The sequence below is a fragment of the Microtus pennsylvanicus genome, chromosome 1 (genome assembly GCF_037038515.1).
Source record: "Microtus pennsylvanicus isolate mMicPen1 chromosome 1, mMicPen1.hap1, whole genome shotgun sequence".
NCBI classification, from domain to species: Eukaryota; Metazoa; Chordata; class Mammalia; order Rodentia; family Cricetidae; genus Microtus; species Microtus pennsylvanicus.
Genome location: NC_134579.1, coordinates 33367501 through 33382907, shown reverse-complemented (window position 1 = coordinate 33382907; position 15407 = coordinate 33367501). Strand labels below are relative to the sequence as shown.

At 46.5% G+C, this 15407-nt stretch overlaps 1 protein-coding gene across 9 annotated transcripts in view; it reads left to right on the top strand.

Moving 5' to 3' along the window:
- The first annotated feature begins 6886 nt into the window (after positions 1–6886).
- Positions 6887–15407, top strand: part of Kcnj6 (potassium inwardly rectifying channel subfamily J member 6) — a 246415-nt gene continuing 237894 nt past the window's right edge. For 3 of the 9 annotated variants that reach the window (XM_075960925.1, XM_075960949.1, XM_075960959.1), the window contains exon 1: positions 6888–7537. The gene's annotated coding sequence lies outside the window, so the exon portion shown is untranslated. Of the gene's footprint in view, positions 7538–7825; positions 8226–9513; positions 9824–15407 lie in introns of those variants that run through there. The other 6 variants (XM_075960975.1, XR_012909637.1, XR_012909641.1 and 3 more) reach the window with 6 other exon arrangements.

Genomic DNA, 15407 nt, shown 5'->3' with positions numbered 1-15407 from the left:
CCCACAGTGCATGCTACATAATACATACATACATACATACAAACATACGTGCAGGCAAAACAAAAAATAAAAATCTTAATTTTAAAAGAATCAGGGCACCACACTGATCTGTGTTCTCGAGTATAAAGACCAACAATGTAAAACCATACTTCTTTAGGGCAATGTACATGTTTAAAGACTACCCCATCAAGAACAAAGGTCTAATTGATTCTGTAGTTGCGTGAACCTCACATCCCCCCAGACATTTCTTATCTCCTACATCGCTCTATTAGAATCTGTTGTTTTCTGTCTACCAAGTTAACACGGATGACAATTTCTCAGCCCATTGAGCTTCTAGATAACTCCTATTGTTGGGTTTTTCCTTGCCTTCTGTCGTGAAGACCACCTGCAGGACACACGTCTCCTCTCCAAACCCTTAGGACCAACTACAGATGCGGGGGATGTGGCCGTGAAATCACGTGATGAAATCTGACTGGAGACCACAGTCCAGGCTGAAAGCCACAGAAATGAACTGAGTGTGTGTCAGTTCTGATCGCCTCTGGCCTTGGTGGGGATAGACGTGCAGAGGGCCAGGGGAAAGTGCTGCTGTTACAGGCTCGTTGCTCCATCAGCAATAGGGTGTCTCTTAGATCTGCACCCGAGCTTCACTTTTAACACATTGTTCATCTGTGTCCGCTGTCATTCAAAGGAAATTCTCCGGAGACATCAGCATGTACACTGATAATCCCAGCGATCAAGATCAAGGAGGACCTGAGACCAAGGTCATCCTTGACTCCATTCGGAGCTTACGGCCAGCTAAGCTACAGGAAACAGTGTCTCAAGAGAGACATGCCTTGAGGCAGTAAAATGGTAGGCAGAATTACAAGATGCCCAAATATCCATAACATCAAATTGGTTGTCAAATTCAATATCAAATAACAATTCCATTTGCTACCAAACCAAGCGTTACTCCAGACACTGTGGTGAGGGATTTTCCGGGCATAATTTGGGTTTCAAAGTCAGTTGACCACCAAATAAAAAAGAGCCTAGGTAGACCTTGCCTGATTACACAAGTCTGCTACAAGAGGACAGGCCTTGCTGGTGGGAAGAGGAGAGGTCAGAGAAATGAACCATGGGAAAGGCCCAGGGTACCACCCCTGGCTCACAGAGAATCCATATGATGATAGATACAGATGGGGTTTCAAGGAACACCCTCCACTGTAGGAACACAGGGACTTCAGCTATACAAAAGCAGGCAACTGAATTCCACCAACAATGAAAATAAACCTAGAGGTGAATTCTTTCCCAGAACTACGGACAATAACCTCATGTCTGGCATGCTGATCTTAGCATGGATCTGCTAAGTAGAGAAGCTATGCATTGCGGGACTTCTAACCCTTCAGCTCCACACTAAACGCATGGATAGTTTTTAAAAAGCTATTGTTTGTTGAAATTTTCTTGTAAATAAATAAGATAATATAAGATACTATTATCCCAAAGGACCATGGAGTATATGAGCCCAAATGGGACTCCTATTACCCTCTCCAAATCTCAGAAAATATCCCAAAAGAGACACCATTGGGCATGTGAGTGTGTGAGATCCCTTACAGCCAGAATTTCAGCTGGTGGTGAGCCACCTTTTTCAGATCCTGTGCAAGAACAGCAAATGCTCACAACTGTTAAGCCAACTCTCCATGCCCTTGACAGTTAGTTGTTTTCAATAAAAAAAAAAATGAAAACAACCAAACCTCCTTGCGCTCCACTAGGTTACATAACATTTCCTAATGTGCCGCTCATTAGACCCTGGCTTATCAAGCTGAAGGAAAGGCAATTGGTGTGGGAGCCTGGGTTTTGTTTAGATCCTGGAGAGAGCACAGTGGGAGCATCCTGACTTTCTGCTCTGCCAGCTTTGCCCTTATTCTACTCTAAGCAACAGCTAACTAACACAATATTCTTGAGTCAGGGTACCAGAAGTCCATGGGGAGACACGTTAGCTTCTAACACACCACTCTGGCAGAGCACCTTTCCCCACAGTATCTGATTCTGAGATCAAGCTTGCTAACCAGTCAGAGCCAACAAGAGGTTTCCCCCAATTTTACCAGAACTTGTAAGGGGAAGAGGTGAAACTAGTCCTAAGGGAACTGGAGCTGAGTCTGTTCACATCTTCACCTCCTTGGAAATACATAACTGCCGGTTCGGAGCCACCCATGGCAAGCAGAGCTTATCATAAACAGATAGCATGTGTCAGGTTGCTGTAGGCCAGGTTCTGATTGCAGGGCAGCTTCCTGGGTAACGTCAGATCATGCCAGATAGCCCTCGATCTCACTTAGAGTTCTCAAGACTAACTCGAACATTCTAGAGTATAGCAATCTTAAATGAGGAGACCGCTAACTAACGGAGCCTACGAGCAGGACATCACTCAAGATTTCAACCCAGAGAGTTTTGTCTTTCCAGGGCCTCACACCTATGACCAGATGTCCAATCTCTCAGGTCCAGTACAAACAGGCCACACAGAAATGAGACTACCTCTACCCTGGACGAGACTACCCTTAGGCTTAGGTGCTCAGCTCACTCTAGCTCCCAAATGTCTGCTTTCCCTGGGTGTCTAAGAGCAAACAAGTCCTGGGGCGTGTTCTAATTCCCTGCATGCAGGTGTGTGGAAGTGCACAGCCCATACAGCCCACACTAGGAGCCAGTGATACGCTCTCTCTCTCTCTCTCTCTCTCTCTCTCTCTCTCTCTCTCTCTCTCTCTCTTTCTCACACACACACACACACACATACACACACACACACACACACACACACACACACACACACACACACTTCAGTAACTTGATATGCCAGAACTCACTCCAAAGAAGGGAGTGACCTAGGGACTAGGAGGCCATTTCAATCAGTACTGAGCTGTCAGATGCAGAAAGGCCACCTGGCCAGAAGTCCCATCTTTACCTGATTGGCTCACACATAGTAATCAACTGGTGGAGGCCATTTGGGCCTGACGCAGGGCAACTCAGGCGGCCATTTTGGCTCCAGGGTTCTGTTTGTTGTCAGCCGAGGTAAAGGCCCAGCACCTCTTCTTTTGCCCTCCCCTCCACAACTGTTTCCATGTATATTATACCTCTTAGGACTAGCTCTAATAAAGATTCAGCGTACTAGCTTCATGCCTGAGTCTGTCTCATCCGCAATGCAGGAAACCCCTGCTCAGGTCCATCCCTTGGCAAGCCTTTGCTTAGCTGGGGGCGGGACTTCCTGCTCAAGCATCTGAATCTAGCTGATCTGGGATTTAGAAGCTGGCTTGACCACAGGGGGGCAAAGCGGGCTGGGAGACTTGAAAGCTTGGGGATCCCAGGCAAGAGCTGCACCTCTAGGGAGAGCAAACCAGGTCCTCTGTGAATGGCTGCTTAGTGTGGGATGATGACTCAGTAGTCATGACACAGAGAGGAGGCTTTGATATCATTCTTTCTCCAACTCAGCCTTGCTGTTAGTGGCGTCAGAAAACACACAGAGACTTGGGGCATCTTATCAATGATGAACCACGGAAAGAACAGCTCCCAGATTCAATTTGCCTGTTTATTCTGGAATTCTCCTTCCCTACAGATGCCCTGTTAATTGGAATGGTTTTTCCTAAGAGGTGTGGGAAGGCTAATAGGATTCCTTCACATGATTGTTCCTCTAACACTCACCTCCCGGTGGTCCCCTGAAATGTATTTGAAGCTATTATAATTTTTTAATTGTAATTTAATGAATTCTTTGGGGAAGCATGTGATTAAAAAAGGGTATATACCTGCTGAAGAGTGAGCTAATAATACATCTTTATAGAAACACGTGATCAAAGGCATCTGTGGATTATACTCCTTTAGCAAGTCATGGAATTAAACTTAAAAATGTATGTCAAAATACTTATAAATGATTCCAATTTGGTAATAGATAAGACCATGAATATTGCTCCAAAATGAGGAAATCGAGTGTGCCGAAGGGAATGAGAAGTTATAACTGGATAATTGAGGGTGAAGGTTCCAGCAGTGGTCCCTAAAATACTTAGTGTAGGCAGATGACCTTCATCTTCATCATTCATACCTGGAATTGTGTCTTAAGAATGTACCTTCCAATGCACAGATGGAGATGGAAAAAGGAACTTAACTATTCCCTAAAACACAGAGTAGCATCTTGGTCCTTTGGAAGTAGACTTGTAGGAAAGGGTAACTGCTTAACATCCTTGTAAATTTTTGTTTTATGTGTTTGCTGTTTCACCTGCACATCTGTCTGTGTGCCATTTGCATCTCTTATATCTGGTCAAGCCAGAAGAAAGTGTTGGGTCCCTGGAGCTAGGGTTATAAACAGTTGTGATCTCCCATGTGGGTGCCAGGATTGAGCCCAGGCCCTCTGGAAGAGTCTTCGGTGCCCTTCACCACTGAGCCATCTCTCCAGCCCCTGTGCTAATTTTGAAACTGTTTTAAGGTTTCATCTTTAATAGCCAAAATCAGATTTCAGAGCTCATATATCAACCCTGACTATTAAGGACCTAAGTTTGAGTGTTGGGTTTTCTTTTTCCTTGTAGGGGAGTCGGCTTAGAGCAGAAGAACTGAGTTTCCATGGGAACCCAGGGTTTTAAATCAATAAGAAGCCCTGACCAAGGAGCCAGAAAACCCATGCATGCCAGGGCAAGGCTGGTCTACATATGCACCAGGAAGACAGATTGGGATGTAAATTGACCCAGTCAATGGTGAAGAAAAAGACAGCCCAGAACAAATGATGCCCCATGGATATCATTCATTCTGTCCATTTTACTGCCTAATGGGCCTCTATTAGGGATTGATAGATGAAGGAACCAGGCTCATCCGTATAATTAATCAATCCTAAAAGCTACGGCCAGTGTCAGCTTTGGAGCAGATATCTACCTAGGGAATCCTCCTAGATCCTTTCCTCGCCTGCACTCAACATTGCGAAATAAATACATGACATCTGAGACACATCAGGTGTGAGGCGCTTCGGAGTTTGAGTTCCTGAGGCTCAGAGGGGTAGCATCTCGTGCAGCCCAAAGGCACTGAATTCCAGGCACTGGTGCCAACTCCTCAGTCACACTCAACAGATCATGGTCCAAGCTCCACGGAATACATGAATCTAGATCAGCCAGTAGCTCTTGTCTCACAGAACCCCATTCAAAACATGGTTCTGCATCTTCTTGACCGTCAGTAGCCCATCCCACCCTAGCTGCTGCTTCACGCTAGGAGTTTCCGGATGTTTAACGGCCATTGCCTACTGTTCATTTCCTAACTTCATCAGCTGCTGGTAAGAAAGACACTTTGAAAACTCTTCTGGTAGAATACAGATGAGCTGTTGAGTCCATAACAGCTTTGTGGAGTAAATGCTATTTTTTATGCAATAAAGATCTTTCACCATGCCGGTGCTATCTGACCAAAACCACATGCTGCAGCCTCACCCCTTGGGCGTCATTCTGCCAGGTTCTTGGTTTGTCTTCACTTCTGACACAATCGCCTGGCCCAGCAGACCTGGTGTAGAATACACATAACATGCTGTGCATAGTAATACCTCTGAAGACCACACCAAACTGAGGCATGAGCAACGGAGATCCTAAGACCTCCGGAGGAAACGCATTGGCAAAGACAAAGCCTCTAGCGTGTGTTAGTGAGACAGACCCAACCGCTGATGCAAACTGAGGGAAACACCTTCCTGTACTAAAGCCATCCTCAGGAAGCAGACAACGTTCCTGAGGGACTGGATTTCTGTGTCCTTAAAAAGTACAGATTGGGGCTGGAGAGACGGCTTGGTGTTCAAGAGCATGGGCTGCTCTCTCAGGGGACCCAGGTTCTATTCCCAGCTTCCATATTAGCCAGCTCACAACTGCCTGTAACTCAAGCTCCAGGTGATCCGATGTGTTTTCTACCCTCTGTGGGTACACACACACACACACACACACACACACACACACAAACACACACACCTTTTAAATATTTTTTAAAGTATGAACTGAGGATGAAATATCATCCATCGCTAAGAGCAGGTCTTGATGAGTCCCTTCATTAGAAGAGTCACCTTCTTGACTTGTATGTTTTTTGAGATGAAAAGCCTTTTTACTTAGCAGCACAAAATAGCCCATTATTAAATGAACCATTATAGAATTATCAGTCAGTGGTGTGGATTGCTTTTAGTCTCCCGTTCAACTATTTCTCCCTAGGTTAAAGGTGCATGAACAACGGTCTGTACTTGGTGGAAGGTAGATGTGAGACGGCTTTGGAAATGATCTACTGTTTGCAATGACCCTAAGAGAAAGACAGGTTGTATCTGAGATTCCTGTGGGATGCTCTCTGGAATAACCATACAAAGCAGGCTGTCCAAAGGGTATGAGTTTGCAGGAAATTGGGATAATACTCAGAACGTGCACATCCTTTATCTCAGGTGAAAATAAAGTAGGGATAGTGTCAGCAGCTGGCACTAGGTCCCAGGAACAATGGGTAGGATGGACTGAATAGGGTACCAGGCTTGGTTCTTGGATCTGGGTCTGTGTGAGTAAAGCCCCGGGTGCAGGACCTCCTCTCAGACCAATTTTGCTGGCTGTTCCCCTCCGGGCTCACAGGTGCACTCCTGGAGGATGTCACCCTAGTGGGAGGCAGTGAAGAGACCCCACTCTAAACATTTCACCAAGCCCACAGCAAAGCCACAGAAAGCAGGCGTGGCTGACGCTGGAGTTTAGGACTTATTGGTGACATGAGGGGACAGGTGTCCCTGGGGATCTACTCCCCAAAGGCTCCCCAGCCTTTTCCAGGTTCTCTTTGGAGGAGCGGCGCCTGTCTGTCCCCGCGCCTCCCAGAGCTCATCGCAGGTTAAAAACGAAAGAAAGAAAGCTGGACCAGAAGGGTGGGGGGCTCGGTCGGCTCCATCTCTAGGCCCCCCGCCGCTGCCTCTCCTGCGATGCTGATGCCTGCCTCTGTGTCACCTTGGTTCTCCAGCGTGCGGCGCTGTGCCCGCTTTTATCTCGAGAAGAGAAGCATAGCTTAGTGCTCTGACAGCGCGGTTCAGTCCGTGGGGCTGGAACCGAATAGCATTCACTGAATCTGCGGCTTTCATGAAGTCTCCCTACGAGGTCCTTCACTTTGCTCCTCAACGTGGACTTCCCCCACCCCCTGCCATTCTAGGCTCCCTCCCTCCGTTGCTGCTGGACTCCCTCTTCCGTCGCTGCCCACACGCGCGCTCCTCTGCCCCGCGGTGGCCCCAGCGCCCAGCCCTCCAGCCAGAGGGAGCCAGTCACCAGACGGCAGCACCTGGCTGGAGAGGTTGGGCGGGCCGAGGGTAGGGATCCGCGGGAACCAGAGAGCCTGGAGCTGGAGCAGAAGCTGGACCAACCGCGAGCAGAAGAATGGAGTCTCCCCACAGCCTGCCGAGGCTGATGTGAAATTGGACCATCTGCTTCCAGTTCGTCTGTTACCTCTTCTTATTGTGTTTTCTTCCCTCGCCATTCACAGAGGAGTGAATTATTAAATCTTGCTCCGTTCCAAGACAGGCGACCACGATGGAGTGACCCACCCTGTCCACCACAAGGTAAGCAGTGCGCTAAGTTGCTGGAAGGCTAGGAGCTGGCACGGATCCCAGCCAGATGTTCCACGTCCTAGGATCCCCGAGCCTTTGGGTCCTGGCTCTCAGGTCCCCAGCCCCTCTGGTGCCTTTTTGCATTCCCCACTCCGAGGAGACATGATGCTGAAGTCCACCAGAGGCAGGAAAAGCTAGTTACATAACCAAAAGGAAATGTGTCTCTTGGGTTTTCATTAGCAGCTTAAAAACTCGCCTGGGGGGGGGGCGGGAGGAGGGGTCTGCCTGCCCTGGGCGCCAGAGAATGGGTCAGTTACTATGGACCTCATATCAGCACCTCTGGTGAAGATCAAACACACTGATGATGGGCAGGCAGGTGCGGCTGGCGGATGTAGGCAGGGGGAGTTAGAAAAAGCCCATTGTCTTGGTGGAAGGCTGTAGCCTGGCTCTGTTTTGGCATAAAGAGGAGAGGATGCAAAGGAGGGAAAGTGAACAGAAGGAAGAATAAGCCCTGAGACAGGAGAGGACTCCACATGGTTTTCATCAGTAAACCCGAGATGTGGCAGACTGATTGAAGACACCAACTAGGAAGATGTCCTCACAAGTAAACTAACTGAAAGGAAGGAGCTGCTTGGACCAAAGGAGGTGTTTATGCCGTTTAAGGGACTGGGTGACTCTGCTGGCTTAGCTTCTCTCGTGGGTAAGTGTTCATTTGCACCAAGAGGTTAAGCTTGGGTTAGTTTTTAACTGAAATGGCATTCGTATTCCCCAAGCCTAATGAAGTCCTGGGTGGATCCACAGGTATTTACAGGGCTCAACACAGAGAGACTCTTAGGGGAGAACAGATCTTCATAGAAACGACAACAGAAGCCAGGTGAGCTTAGAGGAAAAGGAAATCACAGAATTTTCCAAAGACTCCTTTCTCCACCTCCATTCCCCCCCCCCCCCCACATACACAGAATAGAGGAGAGCCCCTCCGGTATCTTGGATTTGGCAATTCATTGCATCTTTACAATGCCCCCAATTGCTTTATCCAAAAGTCTCGGGGTCCTGGGGAGCACACGGGTACCCAGTCCTGTGCCACTTTCCTGCAAGCACTGTGCTCTGGCTACCTTTGTCTTTTGCTGAAAACGGATAAAGGGAATGTTGAAGAAAGTGGGCTTCCTACAGCCAGGGCTGAGCTAAATAAGCTTCGCCCATTTTGCCTGGAGAAGGAAGGAGCTGAGTCTCCATGGCGACCCAGGTGGGAGGGGACATAGCAGCACCAGTGACAGGAAAAACCGTTGGACAAAACTTTCTTGGCTCCAGGCAAAGAAATGCCCTCCGTGTCTATGGAGGGGGGCCCTAGGGCATCACTTGGGCCCAGTTTCCTAGGGGTGACCCATGAAAGGATACTTAGACCCTGCCAGGCTCTCCTCCAACTCAGCAAAGTTTCCCATGTCCGTGAATGCGGTTCAGCAAGCAAGCTCCCGGTTCAGCACCAAGGCCAGAGCAAGGTGCAGCGTGTTCACCTCTCTGATAGGATGGCTGACCCAGCTAGCCAACTCTAGAGCTTTTAGGTCTTAGAAAAGCAATCATGTCCTAAAAAATTCCCTGCTTGTACTGAAAACGGGCGTCAGATTACCCAAGAAATTACGTGGCACACAGGAGGCAGCAAATCAAACAGTCCATGCATGATGGTGCATCGAAGTGACTGTTCAAAATAAATAAAATGAATGGGAGCTGCAGAAGACTAAAGCTGACCTAAGAACAGAGCAAAGATCGCTCCTCTGGGAAGGAAAACACCACACACACACACACACACACACACACGGAAGAGAGAGAGAGAGAGAGAGAGAGAGAGAGAGAGAGAGAGAGAGAGAGAGAGCCTGAAGAAAGCAGCTGAATTTGAACCGAGAGTCTCTGACTCACAGAAAGCACCATTGGCTCCTGCTCCTCTCACGCCCTCCTGTAAATCTGTGCTATACACAGTGTCAGGAAGGTGGTGTGATGACATCCTGGCCCGTGTGAGAGCAGCCAACCAACTCCTGCCTAGGGTCCTCTTTAGATCCAAGAAAGTAAAGAAGCAGTTTACTCTTCTTTCAGTCTGGACCGGATCCTCAGGAAAGTGAGGAGCTCTTGGGATAGGAAGGTAGGAGCTGGTAGTGAGCTCTTTGAGTCAGCATATGAGCAAGGTAGCTGGTTTTCCAGGATTCCAGACACAGCGAAGTGCACAGGACCATTCCTGTTCATAGAAAGAGGGAGGACTCGTGCAGGGGAAGAGGCTTATTATCCAAGTTCATTTAGACACTGGTCCAGGTGAGTACAAGGTTCCATTCAACCTTGCTTTACTGGAAGCTGGTCTCTGGTTTGCTGTTTCCATCAGTGGTCCTAGGTCCCCACTGATCATGGTTGGTGAAGAAAATAGTTCAGGCAGTTGCATGCCAAGTAAGAAAACCTAGGGGCAGTGGGTACAGCTTAAACTGTCGGACTTCACCAAGGTTTAAGGAGAAGAATAAATGTCAGTAACACTTCTAGGATATCCCAAGCTGCTTTCCTCTTGAGGGCTCGCTTGTGTGTGAGATCTTGAGCTGGTCCTAACTTGTTATATATAAAGGTAAACACAATATACTTTGGTATACAGCTGGACTTCCCAGCACCCTGGATGTGGTGCTGTTTCCTAAAGACGTGCATACAGAGTGTTTGGGATGTGGCTAAAGGAGTATGTTGATGACTGTTATACTTTTTAAGTCCTCTCTAGCTAGCAAAGGCAGAGCTGGGCTTTCTGATCACAGACGAATGGGTGAGAGATCATACTGTCTCTGGAATGTCAGATCCTGTTGGGTGTTGACAAGTTTATCCATGTTTTAATTTATTCGGCTTGTTATCTGAAATAGAAGTGATGTGTAGAGTATTTTGGGACTTAAACAAGCTGTACTCTGGCTTCGATCCATCTGCTATTACCAACAGAAGGGAGCTGGAGATGAGAGGCATGCAATAATGGAGACTGTCGGATAAAGAGAGTGGCTTGCCTCTGGGTTTTCAAGTCCAAAGTCTCCCGCAGACTCTGAGAAGGCTGTGTATAAACCAAGCATAGGAAACTTCTCCGTCTTTAGTTCCAGTGGGTTCTATGAAACAATCAACTGATCTATTGACCAATAGCCTTTAGTCATGGTGGATTCCAGGCTCACAGATTCAGTACTAATTTTCCAAACTATGACTTGCCTACTTGCCGGGTGGCTAATTACCGAATAAAGCGCCATTATGTCCTCATGTCCTCAACGGCACACTCCCGGTTAATTGGTTTACGCATTGCCAGTAAGATTAGTTAAGGAGAACAGCTTCATAAGATGCACCCCTGTTTTCAGTTCTCTTTTAAATTCTTAGAAAATTACACCAATGCTTCATTTTCTTATTTCTGTAGCATCAGCAAATAGTGCATTTGTGTCTGTGGTCCAGGTCTTTACTGCGCCGGTAGCACTTTTATAGATGGTTTCTTCCAAGCTAAGCAAATGCTTTTGTTCTTGCCTATGTTCCCCCTGCCTCTTGCAAACCACCTCTACTTTATAGACTTTTTAAAAATAGAAAAATGCTTTAAAATGAACAGCAGGGAAGGTCCATTGGTGATTAAAACGGGTGAATAACCCCTTTTTGAGGCTTAGCACCAACCTTTGGTGTTCAAAGATAAAAAAAAAAATGAGTCTGCCTTCCAGAGTCCATTGCTGATGGGAGTCTGTATGAAGGGAAGCTCTGCCTAAAACAAGACAAAACCAAACACCTCATCCTTGGTCACATAAAACAAGAGTAGCATGAAGGTTGCAGAGGAAAGCTGGTCATAGAGAAACTGAGTTGGGGTGGGGGACATGAAGAAAAGCAGTTACCTGCTTCTCTCCAAAGTGATCGTTGCTTCCAAATCACATTTTAAGTGGTGAATATCAGAACTTTAAGCTTGATGAAATCAGGTGTCTAAATGTAATTAATTTAGATTCAGAACTTAATGAGGTATGTACCTATTATTTCCTTACTTTGTAATAATTATTACATAAGAGCCAAAGTAAAATTAATCCATCCAGAGTTTTACCAAACTATGAAATTTCCTGATATCAGGGAAGTGGGAATTGCTGGTTAGGCTGGAAGCATATTAAAGAGCTTCCAAGCCATTAGAAGTTTCATTGTAACGGTTGTTTCCATTCACATTAGTTGAAGTGTTTTGGAATCTAGCAAATTAGCACGCAGCCATTTGGGAGTGAAATGGATTTCAAAATGTGTCTTGAACAATGGCAAATAGTGACTTCTAGAAATAATTAAGTCCATTACAGAAGGGTCGTGGCGATCACGGTTGACAAGCTAGTGGAATCCAAGGGTCTTTCTTCCATTGCCCTAAACTACCTACAGCATTAATTACTGGCAACACCAGCTGCCTTTGATAAAGCAGAGACCACCTATCCTTAAACGTGTCCTAAGATATAGCTTTCATGCAGCCGTACCTTAAACCAACTATATTCATTTGCTTATTAATGAACAGTTACTTGAACAAACCTTCAGAGAATTACTTTGTTCAGTGATCAATGCTCAGACAGTCTGTCAAACCTCTACACTATTCGGAATTCAGTAAGACCACCTATTAGCTGTGCTACTTGCAGTACACAGAGTTAATGCTCAATTGTTTGCCAATGGTGGCTGGAATCACATCTCTGCAGATGCGTCCAGGTTGAACTGAACGCCTTAACCCCTTCTCTCCGTGTTCTCCCCACAAGTCAACTCTGATCCGGGTCTATCAACTGATGATACTTTTAGCGAGTCGATCTTGGCTAACTCTCCTCCACCCTGCATCCCAGCATCCAGTCTTTAGCCACAGAGGTACCATTTTTGGTATGAAATTTTCACAAAGGAACCGGCGAGTCCATCTGTAGGTGAAAAGATCCTCATCCCCCAGATGCTGTGTGAGACAACCCGAGAGCAGAAACGCGCCAAGTGAACAACACGTTCAGGTTTAGTTAATCCCCGTTCGGCAGAATTTCCCTTTAATGTACAGGCATCTATCTTCCCCCATGCAGCATGGGGACTTGTTTGTTTGTTTGTTTGTTTGTTTACTTTATGTCACCCAGCAGGACTTCTTGTGCATATGGCAGTATGCTAGGCAGGTCATTTGCTCCTTGGTAAAGAGCCCCGACCCTGGAGTCTCATAAATATATTTACATCGAGGTTCAGGTATATCAGCCCCTTCTCTCTATTCGGTGGCATCCTAACAGCCCTGCTGATGATAAAACATTACTCCCTTGAGCCATACACCTTTGCTGACCAGCGGATTCTTTACCCCTGTGTCTTCATCATTCAGAGGTCCAAGCGGAAGGATCAGTCTGACCTGGAATGCCCCCTTCCCAGGTGAGGGAGAGAAGAGCATCAGCAAAGTCACACCATTGCCAGTGGCTGATGGGATGGAGGCATGGCTTTCTTCCACCGTGAGCTACCACAGCCATTCAGCAACGATGAAGTCATAGACTTCATCTTCTTCAAGGACTGAAAGTGAAAGGCTGGTCATGGTAGTGGCTCCCACCTTTAATCCTAGTGCTTGGGAAGCAGAGGCAGGTCCATCTCTATGAGTTCAAGGCTAGCCTGGTCCACATAAAGAACTTCAGGCCATCCAGGGCTACGTGCTGAGACTCAGTCTAAAATAAGATTTCAAAAGTAAAAAAGCAAAACATCACAGAAGGTGGATAATTGGGGACAATTAAATCATCTGTGGTACAAGTTACACCATCTCTGTGCTTTTGCTTTCCAGTCTTTTCAGTGAAAATAATGACACAGTCATCTCCACAGGGACGTGGAGGACCAGCCTACAGGGTCCCGTTCTGAGTAACACCCAGCATGAAGGAAGTATCTTATAAATAGTAGGCATCGCCGTGTCTTTGTTACCTGCGGCTGTGGGTGTTGTGTTCCAGTCACCGGCTTCATCGGAAGGATTTCTAGGGTTTCAGTTACCCTGAGTGTTAACATTAGTCTTGAGCCTTTTAGGATAGCACAAGCTTACACAAGTCTTGTTAGAGTGTGTGGCTCTATTTTATTCATGCTGTTATTGTTGATTTCTCCCTCTGCCTAGCTCATGAGGCCATGCTATGATGGGTGTGTATGGAAACAGTGAGGCACAGACAGTATCTGACACTGGGCACTGTGTGTGGAGGCACTTGCTGCTGTCTGGGATTAGATCTCTCACAAGATCGGTGCTGCAGCGGAAAATCCCCTAGTAAAGCAATCAAACAAAATAGAGGGTTCTTCTTATGCCTACCAACGGACTTGTTGATGCTATGTGGGGACTTAGATGGATGGATTCCATTACTATAAAACACGAGTTACATGTTTTTCCAAATGCTAATGCCAGCTAGCAGACCAGAGAGAGAAGGGGCCACCACTTCCGCTTGTCTTTTAAAGCCATACCTAACTGCAAGAAGACCTAGAAATCATAGTTCAACTCTGCACAGGAGAAAAGAAACTTCTGGAGACCACACACTGGATAGCTCAGCGTATGTGTCCATTATTAACGTGTGGCACCAAAGAAATATGATTAATATGGATCAGGAATAAAAAGCGGGAGGCAGAGCTGTTGGAATGTCCCAACCACACAACGTTGGAAGGGGCAGAATTTGGTGGTGCCCTTAAGCCATCCTTAGGTAATGCATTATTTAAAATAAATTAGTTGGGATCTTTTGGCTCCTGGAGTGGGTGTAGATGGCATGTAACAAATGAGATGCAAACTTGTGTGATTTGACTTGTGCTTGCTGAACGGGTGGGGTAGACACAAAGCAGCCCACTTCACAGCCCTTGCTCACGAGTGGTTTCTAACCCTGACAATTACACCCACGCCACGTCTAAGCACGCTGGAGAATTAGATGCTGTTTTCCAATGCTTGGTGCTCACTGTTGACTAGCAATTTGTGTTTTGTTTGGTATCACATAACTGTCTATAGGTTAGACACTCGCTGTGAGCTTGGGTTGAACTTGCCTAACACTAGCCCACGGTCTCCTAAAAACAAAACGCTCACTTTATAAGTGATATTTCAGAGCCCCTGCCTGTCTCTGGAGAGCAGGTACCTTTGGGGACTGAGAGCGCCATCTTCCCTAGAAACAAGGGGCAGAGCCAATGCTGAGGGGAAGTGCCACAGCACAGGAGGAGACTGAGCAGGAAGAGAGGGGGCGAGCGCCAACATTTCTGTCTCTCTCACATCTTTCCTGTTCCCAAGATTCAGGTGTCAAAGCCACAGACAAGGGATGGGGAGATGGCTCCGTGTTGCCCTGATCATATGGCCATTGTAGATGCAACCTCTCTGTACTTATAGTACTCTAAAAGCGGAGACAAGATCCCTGGAGCAAGCTGGCTAGTTAGACTAGCCATACTAGTGAGCGTTGGGTTCTACTGAGAGACAGACCCTAACACAATGAATAATGTAAAGAGCAATCAAGAAAGAATCCAGATGTAACTTTGAGCACACACATACACACAATACACACATACACATACACACAATATACACATACACATACACTCAAATATATACACACATACACATACACACAATACACACATACACATATACACAAATATATACACACACACATATATGCACAACACACACAAACAATCATACAAACACACATGCATACACATATGCACACATAATACACATGAGGGAAAAAAGCCATAATCTACCCATGCAGGACCCAGCCTGAAATGATAATAATGATACATGTCTTCCATGGAGGACTTAACTGAGCTAAAGAACTCTTGACTACTCTAAATACTCTTCCATTCCAAAACAAATAGCATCTCATAGTAGATCTATGCTTTGTTTGTGTGTGGGGGGGTGTGTGTGTAAACGAGAGAGTGTTTGCGCATGAAGGTGCGGAGT